This window comes from Zeugodacus cucurbitae, chromosome 2 (assembly GCF_028554725.1).
Source record: "Zeugodacus cucurbitae isolate PBARC_wt_2022May chromosome 2, idZeuCucr1.2, whole genome shotgun sequence".
NCBI classification, from domain to species: domain Eukaryota; kingdom Metazoa; phylum Arthropoda; class Insecta; order Diptera; family Tephritidae; genus Zeugodacus; species Zeugodacus cucurbitae.
The window spans coordinates 74,908,934-74,925,163 of NC_071667.1; the positions used below are offsets into that span (position 1 = coordinate 74,908,934).

At 36.2% G+C, this 16,230-nt stretch overlaps 1 protein-coding gene across 25 annotated transcripts in view; it reads right to left on the reverse strand.

Moving 5' to 3' along the window:
- The window catches only part of LOC105216098 (heterogeneous nuclear ribonucleoprotein R), a 127,595-nt gene that overhangs the window by 66,075 nt on the left and 45,290 nt on the right, over nt 1-16,230 (reverse strand). Inside the window, exon 1 of one of the 25 annotated variants that reach the window (XM_029042782.2) lies at nt 488-4,215. The exons of the other annotated variants lie outside the window; for them this stretch is intronic. The gene's annotated coding sequence lies outside the window, so the exon portion shown is untranslated. Of the gene's footprint in view, nt 1-487; nt 4,216-16,230 lie in introns of those variants that run through there. 25 annotated transcript variants of the gene reach the window in all.

The window sequence follows — 16,230 nt, forward strand, 5'->3', positions numbered from 1 at the left end:
TTTAGTTAAGTACAGCATTAGCTAGATCCTTTCGATGCTTCTAGTTATTTCAAATATTTAATTTGATTTATTTTTTCTTATTACACAACAAAATAATATTCCGACAAGAGTTAAAAAAATATTTATTTATTAAGCTACAAAACTTAAAATCGAGGAAAAGTTTTACAATAGTCCCTTTGTTTATTGTAAATAATATCTGAAATTGTTCTGAGATAACAGAGTAATAAAATGCTTTTTATGGGCTCTATAAAGAGAGAACTTAAGATCACTCATAACCTTTCGTTGAAACAGTGTCTGAAACCTGGAAACAGTCGATTTCACGAGTAGTTTGACCTAAGCATACTCACTAAACTAATTTTCTTCATGGAGAATGGCTAAATAATGATTATTTCTCAATTTACTGTGAAATTTTTGTTTTAAAATCTTTATAAGCAACAGCTATAATATTAAAAATAAAAATAAAAAAAAAATATTAGAAGGCACTTACTAATTGTTTAGTGTTGTTTTATCCTTAATGCACGTTTGAAAAATTGTAGACAGACTTGTTGTTGCTGTATTCCTTATATACTGCTGATCCTAGTTGTAAGCTAATGTAATGTAGAGGCACGTAGAAACACCACCAAAAGAAGTTTGGACTGCGTTGTTTTTATGTTTTATGTTCACTTGATGTTTTTCTTGTTGTTTTTTTAATAATTATTAATGTAAATATGTAATGTAGTCGCTTGTTCTTATTAGGTTAAATAAGTATTAATTTATGTGATGTATTGTAGTATTTAACAACAAATATAGTATTAAACTAAAACAAAAACGGTCAATGCACACAAAAATATTCAAACAAATGTATAAAATTTCACTAAGAGAACACACGTTGATGGGGCTTTTTTTCTGCTGCTGTTGCTACTACAGCTAACTTCACTCTTCACACTTTGTTTGTAGCGATTACTTTGCACTACGAAATTGTTTAAAATTTAAGTTTTTTTCTTCGTTTCTTGTTTATACAATTTGTTCTAGGCTTTAATATAATTTTTCTTTATACACAGTGTATTTATTTTGACTCCCTTTTTGTTAGAAAAGTTCAATTCAATTTTCGTAGCACTTGTGAACACGTTTTTCATTTGCAGTTTTCCTCAACAATTTGCCGTTCGTTGCCAATTTCGTTGAGACTCTAATCGTGTTGGTTGCAGACGCGAACTGCACGTTGCCACGCGGCGATCACACGAAACGAAAAACGCGAATCTGGAACGACGAGCCGTACGTAGTATATGTATAAGCTTGTGGTACGAGGGGGTACACGTCCCGGATCGCCACAAGTAATGCCAATGCAATGAGTGCTCTACAGCTAATGCCACTGCTGCTGTTGCTGATTCTCCTCGAGTGTGCTTGTGCTTGCGGCTGAACTTCGCTGAGTGCAATGTATGGACCTCGTTGCACTTGGCCGTCGTTGTGAATATATATATTTTTTTTGCTAATTTTCCACTTTGATTTTGCTGCTGCACTTTTTTCTTCCGTTTCTCGACTTTTCTTTCTTTATTCACCACATTAAACACGTTAATTATTTTGTTTAATTAGCCAATTATTTGCTTTTCTCTCTCTAATTATATTAATTTTTCTATTAAAATTTTGATTCACTGCAATTCCGAACGTCAGTTTCGATGCCTTCCTGCTCCGGATACTACTTATTTGCACACTAACCGACTGTGTCTGTCGTCGCCGTACCAACACCGGTTGGTTGTCGTATGCGAAATCTTTACGAGCGCGCTACAATAACAACAACCATTGAATCGGATGCACTTTCTCGGCTCGTTGCAATCTCGGGTGCAGTGCAAAAACTCACACAGTCACAAAAACAAAGAGCTCTTCGTTCGCTTCACAGTGAGTCAGTGTGTGTGTGTGTGTGAGATGCGTTTCGACAATGAACTGATCGGAATTCAATATGTAGTAGTGCTTGCTTGCTTGCCGCCGGCTTTCTTGGGGCCGGTTTCCGTTGTAAAACGTCGTAGTTCGGCGCGATGGCTGCACTGGTGGTGGTGTTCGTAGTGCTAGTGCTGCTGCTGGTGGTGGTGGTGAGAGCGCTCAACACGAATGTGAAATGCAATCGAATGCAACGTTGTAATTACGACTGCTGCAGCGCCGACGATCTCACAATAACGAACATCAACGAATGCGCTGAAGAACCGTCGGTAAAGCTAACGCTAATACACGCAAGTGTTGTTGTTGGCGACTTGCAAAAGCAAAAAAGCCTGCACTCGATCGTCGCAGTGATTAATACGATTATAGTGTTGGTGTCGTTATTGTTGTTGTTTTTTTTTGTTCAATTCTCCTCGAATCTCTGCTTGTTAGAGGTGTTCGTGTAGTTAACGATTGTACGTTGCACCAACACTAATGTGTCCAATGTAGCTTAAGTCACGAACTTGCAACGACTGATTCTAAATCGCCCCAGCTATCTAGTCTCACAATGCAGTTTTATGCACCTCTTCGTTGTTGTTGCGAAATTGCATTAAGCGCTTATGCTGTTTGGCGAGAGAGTGAGTGAGCGCGCGCACGCTAGAGTGGGCGTGTAGTAAGTAAGCGAGCTTATGGAGCTTTGCTTTTTGCAAAAGCTGTGCTGTGCTGTGCTGTCGTCAAACTATCTTCTCGCGCGCGCTTGTTGCTAAGTAGTAAAAATTGTTGTTGCTTGCGTGATCTCAATACTTGCTCCTCGAGTTCTAAGTGCGTTGTACTTTCTTTGATTTGTTTCCTCACTTTTTTTTGCCAACTTTTGCGCTTTTTACCGCCTTTTCTGCTGCGCTAGACTAGCTAGTAGCTTAGAAAGTTGTTGTATTTTAGCCACGTGTGCTGATTGCAGTAAGCAACCTAGCAACTGCTGTCGTTCAAGCGGAATACACTGCCGTCTTTTTCTTTGTAGCGTCTACTAACTTTTTAATGCAAGTTAGTTAACTTTTTTTTTAATTTATAACTGCATTTCTAAATGCGTCATAAGCGTAACGAGTTGCTATAGCAGTCAGTTCAAAGTTCACCGTATAGAAAGCGTTATCTTCTCAGCTCTCTTTCTTACTTTAGGCACACAATAATGAATTTTTATAGCAAAAATCAGCTGATATTTTTTATAGCGTCGAACTGCACTTTTCAAATTTCACGCACTATTTTTCACAGTGTACTTTTTTTAAAATTATTTTAACTGTATTTTATTTTAAGTTTGTTTTGCGAAAATTTGTTGTTGTATTTACTGTTTTTATTTAACTGTAGATTTGTAATAGCTGTGTAGCATATGTAGTAAAACAATCAGATTTCTTTGTTCCAAGTTGTCACAACCTTTGCGTTTCCACAAATGTAGAGCTAATCCGTTGTTTCTATGTCTCTATGGTAAGTACGAGTACATGGGTTGTGTAACGTAATGTCAAGTTTATTGCTTGTATTCTTGTAGATTTGTGTTTGTTGTTGTTTAATATTTGCTTTTTTAAATGTGTCACTTTTTTGTTATTGTTATTATTTATTAATTAATTGTTTTTATTAAAAATTTTTTAATTAATATTTATTTATTAATTTTGTTTCTTAATTTTTTCAATTGCTGTTTATTTATTTTTCTTATTATCCTGCGATTGTCACTTCGTTGCTTGATCTCACTCACTTTACTTCAGTTTTGTTGTTTCCTTTTTAATATTTTTTATTTGTTTCTTGACTCTTATATAATATTTATTTCACACTTGCATTTGTGTTTATGCCTCTCACACGTTTTTCAAGTATTATTTTCCACACTTTTCGCCAATGTCTTCATATAAACATTTAGGTGATTTGCGCAAGCCGCGTCATAATGCTGCATTTTTTTAAACAATCATTACACGCACTTGGGGGGCACAGAGAGTAAATTGGCGACGGCAAAAATGCAATTTTTTGGGAAAAAATGTATTTTTTTTCTTTTAAAAATAATTTTTTCAGTTTTGAAATTTTTTTTATAAAGAAAATCTTGTTTTTGTTTTTAGAAAATATTTTTTTTATTTTCTTTGTTTATCGCTCTCACTAAATGCGTCCTTCAGCGCTTAAGTTTAGCATTTAAATATTTATTTTTTAATTATTGTTTATACAAACTGTTTCTCACAGTGTACTTTTTCACAATTGTGGTCTTATCAAGCACTCAAAACATTTACAGTCTTTAAACAGTTTTGCTCACGCACTCGACTTATAAAATGTGTTCTTATTTATTTTATACTTTTATAAAATATTTAAATTGTTTACACTTAAAAAAATTAACTTAGACGCGCGTACTAATGTTTATAGTAAACAAAATTATTTTTAAAACAATCATATTTGTAAGTAGAAAATGTAAAAAAGTTTAAAAATTAAGTTGAGAAACTTAACTTAAGGCGTAGCTTTAAAACTTATTATTTATTTATTTATGAAAGTGAAAAAATTATTTATTTGTTGTAGCTTAGTTGTTTAGCAAAAATTATTTTTCTCCTTAAAATTAGTAAATTATACACACGCCGCTGTTGTTGTTGCCGCCGTGTTTTGTAGACTGCGAACTGCTTATACTGCAACAAATTTTTTGTTATTGTGTTGTGCAAATTTAATTTAAATTTACTTAATTCCACGTTTACTGCTGCATTTATGTTGTTGTTATTTTTTGAAGAAGAAATAGAAATCGGAAAATTTCTGGGTTTCTGTGTTGAGTATACGCGGACACTGCTGTATTTGCGCTGCTGTTAACTAACGGTTGTTGCCGTACTCTGATAACGGTAAATAATTTTTATTTAATCAAATTAACATTTTTTTCAAAAAATTTCGTTTTTTCTCGAACTTGAAAATCGCGCACTTTTCGCTCCTTGCGTGTTGTATTTGCTGCGTCCAAATTGTTGTTGTCTGCCTTCGTTTTTGTTTTTTCTTTAACATTTATTAATGCTATTATTTGTTTGTTTGTTATTTTTATTCTCGCTGTTGAATTTTGAAAATTTCCGTATTTTGTACTGCAAAATTTGAAACGTTTTTGTTTTGTTTTGCTCGGTTTTTAGTCAAAAAATATATACGAATTGTGCCGCAATAATATTTTGTGTTGATGAGGTTTTATCCAATTGAAGTTGTGAAAATTTTTAGATATTTGTGCCTGCGATATCTTCTCATCGTCGTCCGTCCGCGATACTGTGGCTAAGTGTAGCGGTTGCGTTGATGTCTGACGTTTTGGCCAGCGACTCTGTCTCATCGACGTCTCTATGCGGTTGGCTCAGCCTCGCTGCTGCTTTTTGCTGCTGCCGCTTTCTGCTCTATCGACAAAAAGTCCAGAGTGCAGAAAAGAATTGCGTTTGTAGCGCAGTAACAGAGAAAAAGAGTGCCAACAAAAACTCACAGAGTGTATGAGCTGCTGCCCATGCAAGTTTGTGTGTGTCTGTGTATGGCTTTAATTGGCACCGGCGGCGTTGGATGGCGTTTTTGTCGCTGCAGCAAAATTGTAGCGCAAAAATGTATCTGAATTCCTTGTCTGACTCGTCTGAGTGGCTGCTTGTTGTGGAGACCACACTATTGAACCCTTACTCCTAGCAGTTTAACCCACCTCGCTTGCAAGGCGGCGCTGCAGTTTCTTTGTATGTCCGTGTATTTTTTCTTCACTTCCTCGCTACACACACACATTTTTTGCTGTCGCTGCCGGAAAGCTTGTGCTCACTACACGCTGTTCGCTCTCTCGCGTCAGCTGCATTCACGTAGCGTTGCATTAGTGTGAGTGCATTTTGACTCGGCGACTGGGCTTTACACAGAACTGCCAAAGCTAACAGTGAGTATATGTGTGTCTAGCGAGTGTAGTGTGGATGTGTGCGTGCGATTGCCGGTCTCACCATGCAGCGCTCTAAAGTTTACGGCAACCCTTATACTTACTAATTGTTGTAGTTGTTGTTGTTGCTTTTCAACTTGCGTCTTTAGCCATTTTCTTAGTTCATCTATCACTTTGTATGCTTTCAGCTAAGTTTGCTAAATTTCAAAATTTTGTTTTGCTGTGCTCTTCCGTAGCTCATAACCATGCACAGAGTTGCATTTTTGCACTCACACAGGCACTCACAATCGTTTGCACTCACTTGGCCAGCCAGCCAGTGCAGCGAATTCGGACATACACTGCAACACTTGCGCTTAGCTGCCGCTCAAACTACATCCATATATGTTTCTTTGTATGTGTATGGCAATACTTTGTCGCCATGCAATCGGCTTTGCGACCCGCACAGCGTTGCATTTTGGCTCCTGCGCTCAAAACCTCTCCGAAACTTTTTAGTTTGGCATGCTCTCGTGCAGCCAAATGCAGTTAGCGTCGCAAAACCGTCACAACAACAACAATAGTTTATCTGTATTGTAGCTCTTCCAGGTTCATCATACGAGAATCCACAAGCAAAGCGCAATAGCTATTTTTGACTCTCCCAACACTTTTTTTTTATATTTTTTTAATTATTTTCTTTATTTTTTTCAAAGCAAATCTTCTGCATTGTAACGCAGTTAAGTACTCTTTTCCGCAGTTATTTCATTTTTTTCGCATTGTTTTAGTGGCTGTTACTCTCTGTTCGTCCATACATCTTACCCTCAATTTTTTTCAATTTTTGTTGTGTGCAGTTATACTAGCGCTTAAGTATCGCCATCAGATATGCTATGTGGAACATTTCAATTAACTGCATTTTTTAAAGCGCTTTACGCTTGCCTCCCCGCGCCACCCTGCCTGTGCCTACCTCTCAAGCACACAATCACCCGACAATGCTCTTCTTCTGCCATTAATTAACTTTCGGCCATTCGTGACAACAGTTGGCTACGAGTGCGTGTCTGTGTGTGTATTAGGTGCGCTTGGAGCGTCACGATAAGCGATAAGATCTCGCATGATTTGCCTAATCGTATCCCTCTAGGTCGCCTCAACAATACCAACACTGACTGACTGCTCCATGTCTTGTTGTCACTTTGTGACTGATGTCTTTTGTTGTTTCGGCGACGAACAGGTGTGTACGGCATGAAGTCATACGGACTGTCGAAAATTCATCATCATGATAGTCATAATATGGTATTGTCATCACTGTTATAATCTCTTCCAAGTGAATGATTTAATAAACACAGTTATTTTTTAGACGCGGTTCCTCATTTCATATAAAACTTCATTTAAATGAGAGGTTCAATTGTTATTGAAATGATTCGGGAGAACATATGAATATGTCGTGATGTCTTTCTTAATGAAATGATTTGACCTTTTACAGAATCAAAATTTTAATAAGTAATAATACCGACTCTAGTTGAAGAAAAAAACGACAATATCGTAGAAAAATCAAGGCACATAAACATGTTGAATCGAATAGTATTAATGAGGAAGCTTAATTAGTACGACTGATGAGCTTGATAGGCTAGCTACGTCAGTCTCAACTACAGTGGAATGAGAACAAGTAGGAGCACCACTATGATCTTATAATTTACTACTGGATGGAAGCCTCAGCTGAACTGAGCAAGCCCTGAACAGCCACTAGCACTTGTTCTGTCGCAAGACCCTTCTTTCCTAGGTAAATCGCAAGAGGTTTAGGAAATTCTTCGGTCTCAGTAAGGTCAATCTTTTACTACAGTAATAGGAGTTCTATCTATGCATTGTCCAATCATGATGCATGCGGTCAAACTAACCATTTTACCGGACGATAGCTGGAGAAACAGCTTGGAGGGGATGAGGTGATTCTCATCCAACATTTCCTTTAAGAATGAGAAATGAGGCTTTGCGATATTCTAGGCAAATGCAGTTGGATCTAATCTTTGAAAAGCACGTCTATAAATTTTAAAGCCGTCGATACCAAACATGGTTTGCTGAGCGTTAACCGGATTCTGATTTTCGATAACCCTAAAATAAAGTTTATCAATCTATGTAAAGTTCCAACGATATCAAACGAACGTGGTGGACTTATCGATCTATTCAATGTGGGTGTTTTGCGAATTCAAAATTTGTTTCCCTTGATCTACCCCAATGACTTCTGTTTTTTTTTCGACCTCCATAGAATGAATGTTAGAAAGAAACTTTGGCCAACTGAGACCAATTTTCAAGCGAAAATAACAATTGGCATGATAAACAATGAGATAATATTTATGATCGAATTTTAAAATTTGGCTAAACCTTCGATTTCATCAGAAAGTATACCAGGTTATATAATCTATGTCATAATCTATATTTGAAACCAACTCGGTGATGTCATTGGAATTGGGATTCGAATGATATTATCTTATGGGAACAACAAATATTTACCAGGAATACGAAGATTAGTTTGAGTTAACAAAGTTTTGGATCACCTCCAATAGGATTGGATCGATTTGTACCATAAAGTGTACAACTCAGGAATTTAGACTAACTGACGAACTGACTAACCTCTGAGAATATTAGTTGGAGGATAGCTTGTTATAATATGTACATTTGAAAAAGGGATAATGATGAATGGAATGGATGAATGAAAATATTTAGACACCATCATTGTAGAATAAAAGTCTCAGTGGATTTGCAATTGTATAAAAAATGGCATGGATACAAATATTAATGATAGGTCCTAGAAAACCACATCGATCCATAATTATAATATTATAAATAGCCTTGAAGGTATTGAATTTCGCCTATTTTGAAGAAAATGCGACTTTTATTTGATTTAACTACATATCTGTTTAAATAACTATACTTATTTTAATCTACTACTACTGTTCATCCAACATCAAACTATATCATATAAAATCATTTCTACCAATAAAATGAATATTTTATACTGTACATGAGCATAGCTACCAACATACATATGCATGGCTGCGGAGAAAATTAAGCGAGGACACACGTCGTCTCTTAGTGCCTGTAAGTAAGTACCCCTGCACCGCTACTGTGCCGGTGTACCAATGTACCGGTGTGGCGGTACGAATATCAATGCAGATGACGATGCTGACATACAAGATGACCATCGTAATTTCGTCGAAGACGAATCCTGTTTTCATTCCCACAGTTTTCGTTTTGGTACCCAGCACTTACGTCGCCATACAAACATACCCACATATGTAGACCGCGCCGCCGCTTGGCATCGCATCGCATCCGTCCATCTATTTGATATAATAAAATGACATTCAACACTTCGTTTGGCGAGTCGGCACCGCAGCGCCGCGACTCAGATCGCGAATCGAGCAACTGACGCTCCACAAATGAAATGTACCCAAAAAAAAGGGAAAAAATCGCAAAAATAATGCACACAACAACAACACCAACAGAGGAATAATAAAGTTTTTTTCCTTATAACAGAGGTTTTTTCCTTTTTATGTGGCGAATCTGCACCGGCGGCGGAGGGAGGGATTGTCACAAGGACTTGTCTGCATTCAATGCTTACACGTATACACAAGACGAACGGCGTGCGGCAAGGTAAACTTGTGGCGATGAAGCGGCACACACACACACACACATCAGGGTGAAGTGAGTGCCACCACTCGGTATGTTATGCCGTGGAAAGTGGTGGCATGCACAGGCACAAAAGGGATGTTGCGGATGGTCTGTGTTGTCCAGCAATTGCAAAAGGATTGCTTGCAAAAGGAAAAATCGCGATGGTACGAGCGGCATTGCGGATGTGTGTCAAATATTGTTGCATGTACTCGTACCTAAGATGTCCACATGAAAATAATTGATTTGCGAATTTTTAGATTTTTCGGCAAAATCAAAGTTCCTAAATTTTCAGCATTAAATTTTTATTGCCCTTATGCTTGGTAATTTTAATGCTTTTATAGACAAGGACCTTTTTATATGTATATGGCATCATAATTTTCTACAATTCAAAATTGGAATATTTTTAACTGGTACTATTTTCTTAATTTTAAGGCCCTTCATTTTACGTTTTGCTTTTCTTCCAATTCTTAAAATAAACACAAGTAAAAAATTGAATAGGGTGGCAACCCAATCGTATATTTTTTCCCAGCTACATATATGTAGATAATACCATTCATAAAACCATACCATCATTCCACTTTAAATTTCGAATTCATAATTTTCACATTATTCCTACTCAAAAAAATCCATTATTCACACATTATTCCTACAAAAAAAATTCGTTACAATTTTTTACCATAGATATACATGTCTTAAATATCATATTTTAAAACCCCTTCAACTAGAAAAGCATAATAAATTCGTATATTTATTGAGTTCGAGTGAGGAGTCGTAAATAATTCAAGGTCCGATGATTAATCTCGTCCTGGAAATGAGTGGATTAATAAAAAATGTTTTAAAAATCTCTTTTCCAAATTATAACATCTCTACTCTCCTCTTTACTCGTCACAGTTTTAACATAACAGGGCGTATAATTAACCTGGGTAAAAACATGGATCTGTACGCTGAAATTTTCTCTTGGCTGAGCTACTTCTACATTAGAAATAATTCCCTGGTAGTTGCGGTTCTCAACAGACCGACCGACCTCGGCTTTCAGTGGTAAGTGTATTTACAAGCCACCTCTAGTCGCCATTTGTCAATCTGAATCAACGTTCCTTCACGTTACGTTAACTAACTAATGATATTTAGAGAAATCATAACCTCTCAAATGTTTGGATGAGCTTTATTTCTTATCTTTCAATCACCGAAAAAAAACAGAGAAAGATCTTTCGAGACGTTAAAAAATAAGAAAAACTAGTCACGAGTCTGTTTAAGATTTGTTTTCAAATCAGTTTCAACGCCTTGGAAGCGTTTTTAACAAAAAAAAATCTGAATGAATGAATCTCTACTTCTTGCAATATTCGAAATTTAGATGCTCTGAATAAATAGTGAGCTTCACTTTTGACGAGTAAAGATCAATTGAGAGTTAAAAGATCTGTCAATAGGTAAATTAAATTCAGCATAAATATTAGGCATGGTCGCAAGAAGATTGAAACACTTAGTTAAAATCGAATATCTGGAGTATCCAATGCATAATTTTACTGTTTCATACAATACTATTAAGTTCCATATATAATCTTACGATGGTTTTACCACAGAAAACAACCTAATCTAAATATTTCAAAAAAAAAAAATGTATTTTTATGTGAAAAGAAAAATGGATTTCTTTACACCCTCTATTTCTGAAGGATTACTTAGGAACACCATTATAAATAAAATAATTATGAATATTTTTCGATTCCCAGAGTAATTCAGCATAACCAAGGTCGAATATTTTTTACGAACTTAAAGATCTCTTAAATACAACTTTAAAATTGGTTGGTTTTGCCGGCCGATCCGGTCTAATGTCACATACATAATTAATAGAATGCAAATGGCGATTATGTGCACAAAAATTACGCAAGGACAATGATTAATCGATTTCTTGTGACGAAGACAGAACACAGTAAACCGTAAAAATACACCAACCCACTTCCCCCCGTGACACCCCTCCTCCTCGAGAACTGCTCGCTCAAAACCTTGTGAAAACACATAATTCTATAAATTCAAATGTATGTATGTGTGTATAGAGAAGGCAACACCACTTCAATGCAAATAATGTTTACCTAAAATCTTAAATTCGGCGAGCAAACAAAATCAACAGAAAAGCTGCGCATAAAAATTCTACAACATTTGCATTTTTAATGCATAAGCAGAAGCGCACACATAGCAAAAAGCATATAATATTAAAAAAAAAAATTCTATAAAAAATGTTTTTTTTTTTGTCTCTTCAGCGCTAACCATTTTTATTAAGCAAACGCTCGCTGTTGCGCAGGCGCATCCTTGCGCGTCTCTGTTTCATGCAATCATTTTGGCGTTTATACGCTATCATTCCATGCGCCAAGCGATCGCGATTTGAAGCGCGTTGTTGTTGTTGTTGGTATTTGATTTTTTTTGTGAGCTTGATGAGGCCGCAGCTAAGCAAGAACGCCAATGCGGAAGATGAGACTCGGCTTCGGGTTCGGCTCTTCAATGCGTTTGGTGTCACATTCAATTCAATCGTCGCCGATGGTCACCGCCGCTACTCACCATCATTATCTTCGCCAGCAGCAAGCAGCAGAAGCGCTGGCAGCGGCGACCAAGCAATGAAAAACTATGGGCGTATATTTTTGATAAGCGGCAGTGGCATAATAAAATCGCACACACACACCCTTACAGTTATCCTTTTGTGTGATATATGAGTAAGTTGTACCTCGCGCGGCCGTGGAGTCGCCAGCGTCTTGAGCTGAGCTGAGCTAAGCGATTCGATGGTGGTGTTGTGCTGTGGGGTGGGGTGGCTTGCATTCTTACCCCTCTTTTGTTCGGCGCGTTCACTGAGCTTTTAGGCACACACAACTACAATTGCAAAGGAAGTGGCAGTGTGTGTGCCTGCGACTCCTTGAGGCGCATATTGTAATAATAAAATGACCACACGTTACCTCATAGTCCGCTGCAACAATAACAAAACGGCCGCATAAGGGTCGCGCAAAGTTCGATTTTTTTTCGATTTCGCGTATATGGACGGACACCCTCCTCAATGAGACAACACACAACACATTGGAGCACACCCCTCTATTGTATTGGCTAGCTGCTGCTGCTGTTGTTGTTGTTGCCAATATTGCCGCTGGTGGGAAAATTTTATCTAAATTGACGCTGGTGCAATGTAGCTGCATATTGCTGTTGTTGTTGTTCGTTTATATTTTTTTATGATTTCGATTTTTTTCCGAAGTTCTTTTCATTTTGAAGACAGCGTGCTTTTTGTTTTTCGTTAGAATGCAAAGTTTTTGTCATATTGTGGAATGTTTTGTCGTCACTTTTTCGAAATGAGCGAAATACTTAAAGTCCATAAATTAAAGATGTGAAATAGGTACACCCATAAGCACAGACACACACACACATGTGCTTGCATATGCGAAGTTGTATGTTGGAAGAACAATAATGAAATTAGATGAAGGTGTTAAAAACATAAAAGGATTCCCAAAGTCTATGAGATATTCAAGCAAACAGATGCTTACTTAATACGCATTCAAAATAACGGCTGCATATGGCTGTGGCTGTGAGTTTTTTTTTAATGATGCCACCAACTGTCAAGATACGAAAGTAGTAATTGAAATTGAAGTACACACAATGCATAGTCAATACTCCCGTTTATTATAATAAGGCTCCCATTATTACCTATCAGAGCCAAACATTTCAATGAGAATTGAACTATAATGCTTCACTTAGCGCTAGTCTTAAAACTAGAACCCACCACAGAACACAGAAATCTGAATAGCTCTCGAACATTATTCAGAAGGGTTTCACTATCTTTTAGGTTTTTTTATTGTTCTAGCGAATACCAAGAACCCAGAAGGATTACCACATTGTAATCTATGGACCCCTAGACTCCTCCTCTCTGAGCCTTATCTTGTTTAAAGTACCATAAATAGCTAGTTCATCTACATTACAGTTCCCGGTATCAATGTTAAACTCTGCAAATCGCAATAGACCATATTCAGTTACAGTTAGCTTTTGTCCAACACTTTTTAACTAACTGAACAGTCAATCTTGAATTCAACCATGAATATATTTCTGATATAAACTAATCCAGTCTTTTAAGAATGCATAAACTATATGTTTACGACTTTAATACTGAGAAAGCTCGCAGTTATCTTCAGTTATCTTCATCAGATTCACTTACTCGTATGAAGTCCACCAGCTTCTAAGGTGAGGACACCTCCGACCCATTAAAGAAATTTCTGGCAAATTTAGTAGTAAAATGCGCAGTAACTGTACTTGCTAACATTAAATTCTAATTAGTAAACCAAATTTTACAAATTTAAGCCTTCCGCCGTTTTCGAAAATTTCTTAATTTTTGGATTAATTATCAAATTATTTCATGAAATGGGTGAAAACTCTCTCAATAACGTACTACTCGCATACATTTGCTTTTTCAAAATTTTCCTGATCATTGCGCACAAATCAGATCACTTCTAGATCTTTAGATTTTGTTCATGAAAATTTCGATATTCTCTTGTATTACAACGGATTGATAAATATGTCATTAATTTCTTATTTTAATTGATTTGAGTCTTTGATTGTTGAACAACACCGTACACCATTTTTTTCTCTCTGCAAATATAAGCTACAATAGCTCCAGTAGGTACAATTGTATTAAAATACATTTTTTTTCTTAGCTGCAATTTAGAAAATTTATTTTTATTACAAGTCGCCTTTTTACTTATTCGTACGTCTCTGATAATAAAAATAAAGTAAATCACAATATATGTAAACTATAGTATACAAGATGTTTTCAAATAGTTTCGTTTTTTTTTTTTGAAAGAAATATTTATTCCGATTTCAAAAATTCTTTCACCATTCGAAAGCTATATTCACCAGAGTAACATAGGCTATATTTATTGCTAGAATCTAAACTTTCTGGAAACAGTTCCCAAGTGAGGGTACCAAAAAGACTCCGTGATGGAGAATCTTAATCTGAAACTGAAAATCGTCAAAACATTAGAAATATACAAGCTCGCTTCATAATCCGAGAAAAATACATCAGACACCAAAGGCTAGAGGTCGTAATCAAGATTTAACTCATTACAAATAAAATATAATTTCATGTTCGAATTTTCTTCATTTTACTTTTTAAATGAACCCACACAAGAAACGGGAAGTACATACATATGTATGAGAGAGTGTGTATAAGTGTGTAAAATCTTATAACTTTTGAAATGTTTGTTTAAACCCGTGCGAAGTCGGAGCGGGCGGCTAGTTCGATATAAAGCACTTATGCCAGCGTTTCTTCCTATCGTCGGAACACTTCTAAACCTCGATGTTTGGGATAGTCTTTGGCTCTTTGAACGATTTCTCATATGTTTGTAAAACCTTTACTGTTCCCTTTACAAGCCCCATGAACAAGCCCCTTTTAACAAAAGAAAACCGCTAAGCTCATAAAAATTACGTCTAATCTTGGTATAATAGCTCATCTAGTTATGATAGGGCAACTATTCAATTAGAAATATTTTAAAACCTATAGTGAATACAAGTAGAGTGATATATATATAATAGTATAGTATATATTCGCAGTTGATTTCTAGATTCGGTTGAAATAGAGGTAAATTTTTTTTCTGTTCGGAGCCAGAACTTGTAGTCATACAAATTCACATATTTATGCATAGCCGATCTGAAAAGATTGTGCCAGACATTTGTACTACACAGAGCACTGCAACAACAACAGACACAATACAATAAAAAGCTCTTTTTCGTTCGAAGTGTAAATATTTGTGACTAACTCTGTATATTTTAAAACTAAAGACATAAAGCAGAAAGATATCTCAGCAATGGGTACTATTTACTGTCAAGCTCTCAGCAAAAACTACTTAAAAATTTTAATTATTTTGGTAAATTTCACAAAAAAAATTTAGTAATTTCTAAAAAAGTGAGTCTAAGGGTGAATATTTGTTTTCAAATAAAAAAAAATTCTTAAAAGATTTATTAGGTCGATGTTACAAATGTCGATGAGCCTCAGCCGCACTTTTCAAAGCAAAAATTCCCGCAAATGTCGAGAATTCGGCTCAAAAAGTGAAATTTTCAGTTGAGAATAAGTTTGGGATGCAAACAGATCTCTACAAAATTTTGTTGGGTTAATGTTGACACAAATGTTCAAGATCGATATAAAACGATTTAATCGCCCAGTGCTGGACCCTAGAGACATCTATTGGAACACGGCGGCAGCAAAGTTGTAGACCTAATACAAATTCAATTCAGAAAATAATAAAAAAATAATAATTGTATGTGAAGAGTACTAACATAACAATTACGCAAACCGTTTCTTGTTAACGTAAGGAGAACATTAAAAAAGTTTTAATTTTATTTGAATTACTGTTTTTTTATTTTAATAAGATTAACTTAAAGCTGCAACTTTTACACATATGCAATAACAACTCACATACAATATATACTAACAAACCATACACCTTGAAGAAGAAGCTGAGCATGCATTGTTCTGCTTGCCATTTCTTCGTTGTTGGAACAGAGAACATACGTATGGGCAGCAGGCAATGCAACGCCATGTTTTTTACAACTATCAAACGAAAGTAAAGCTGACTGACAACAATAACAACAACAATAAAAATTGCGAAATCAACACCACAACAACACGGCAACAGCAGCAATGGCAGCCATTGCAATGCGCGCTGCATTCGCCACCGAATGCCTTTCCGCCTTACATGCTAAGCCCCTTTCTCTTCGCGCATGTGTGTGTGATTTGATTGTTCGCTATAACGCTATTGTTGTTGTTGTTGTTGCTGTTGTTTTGCATGTTTGTTGTGTGCAGCTTAAGACATCATCAGGCTTCCGTG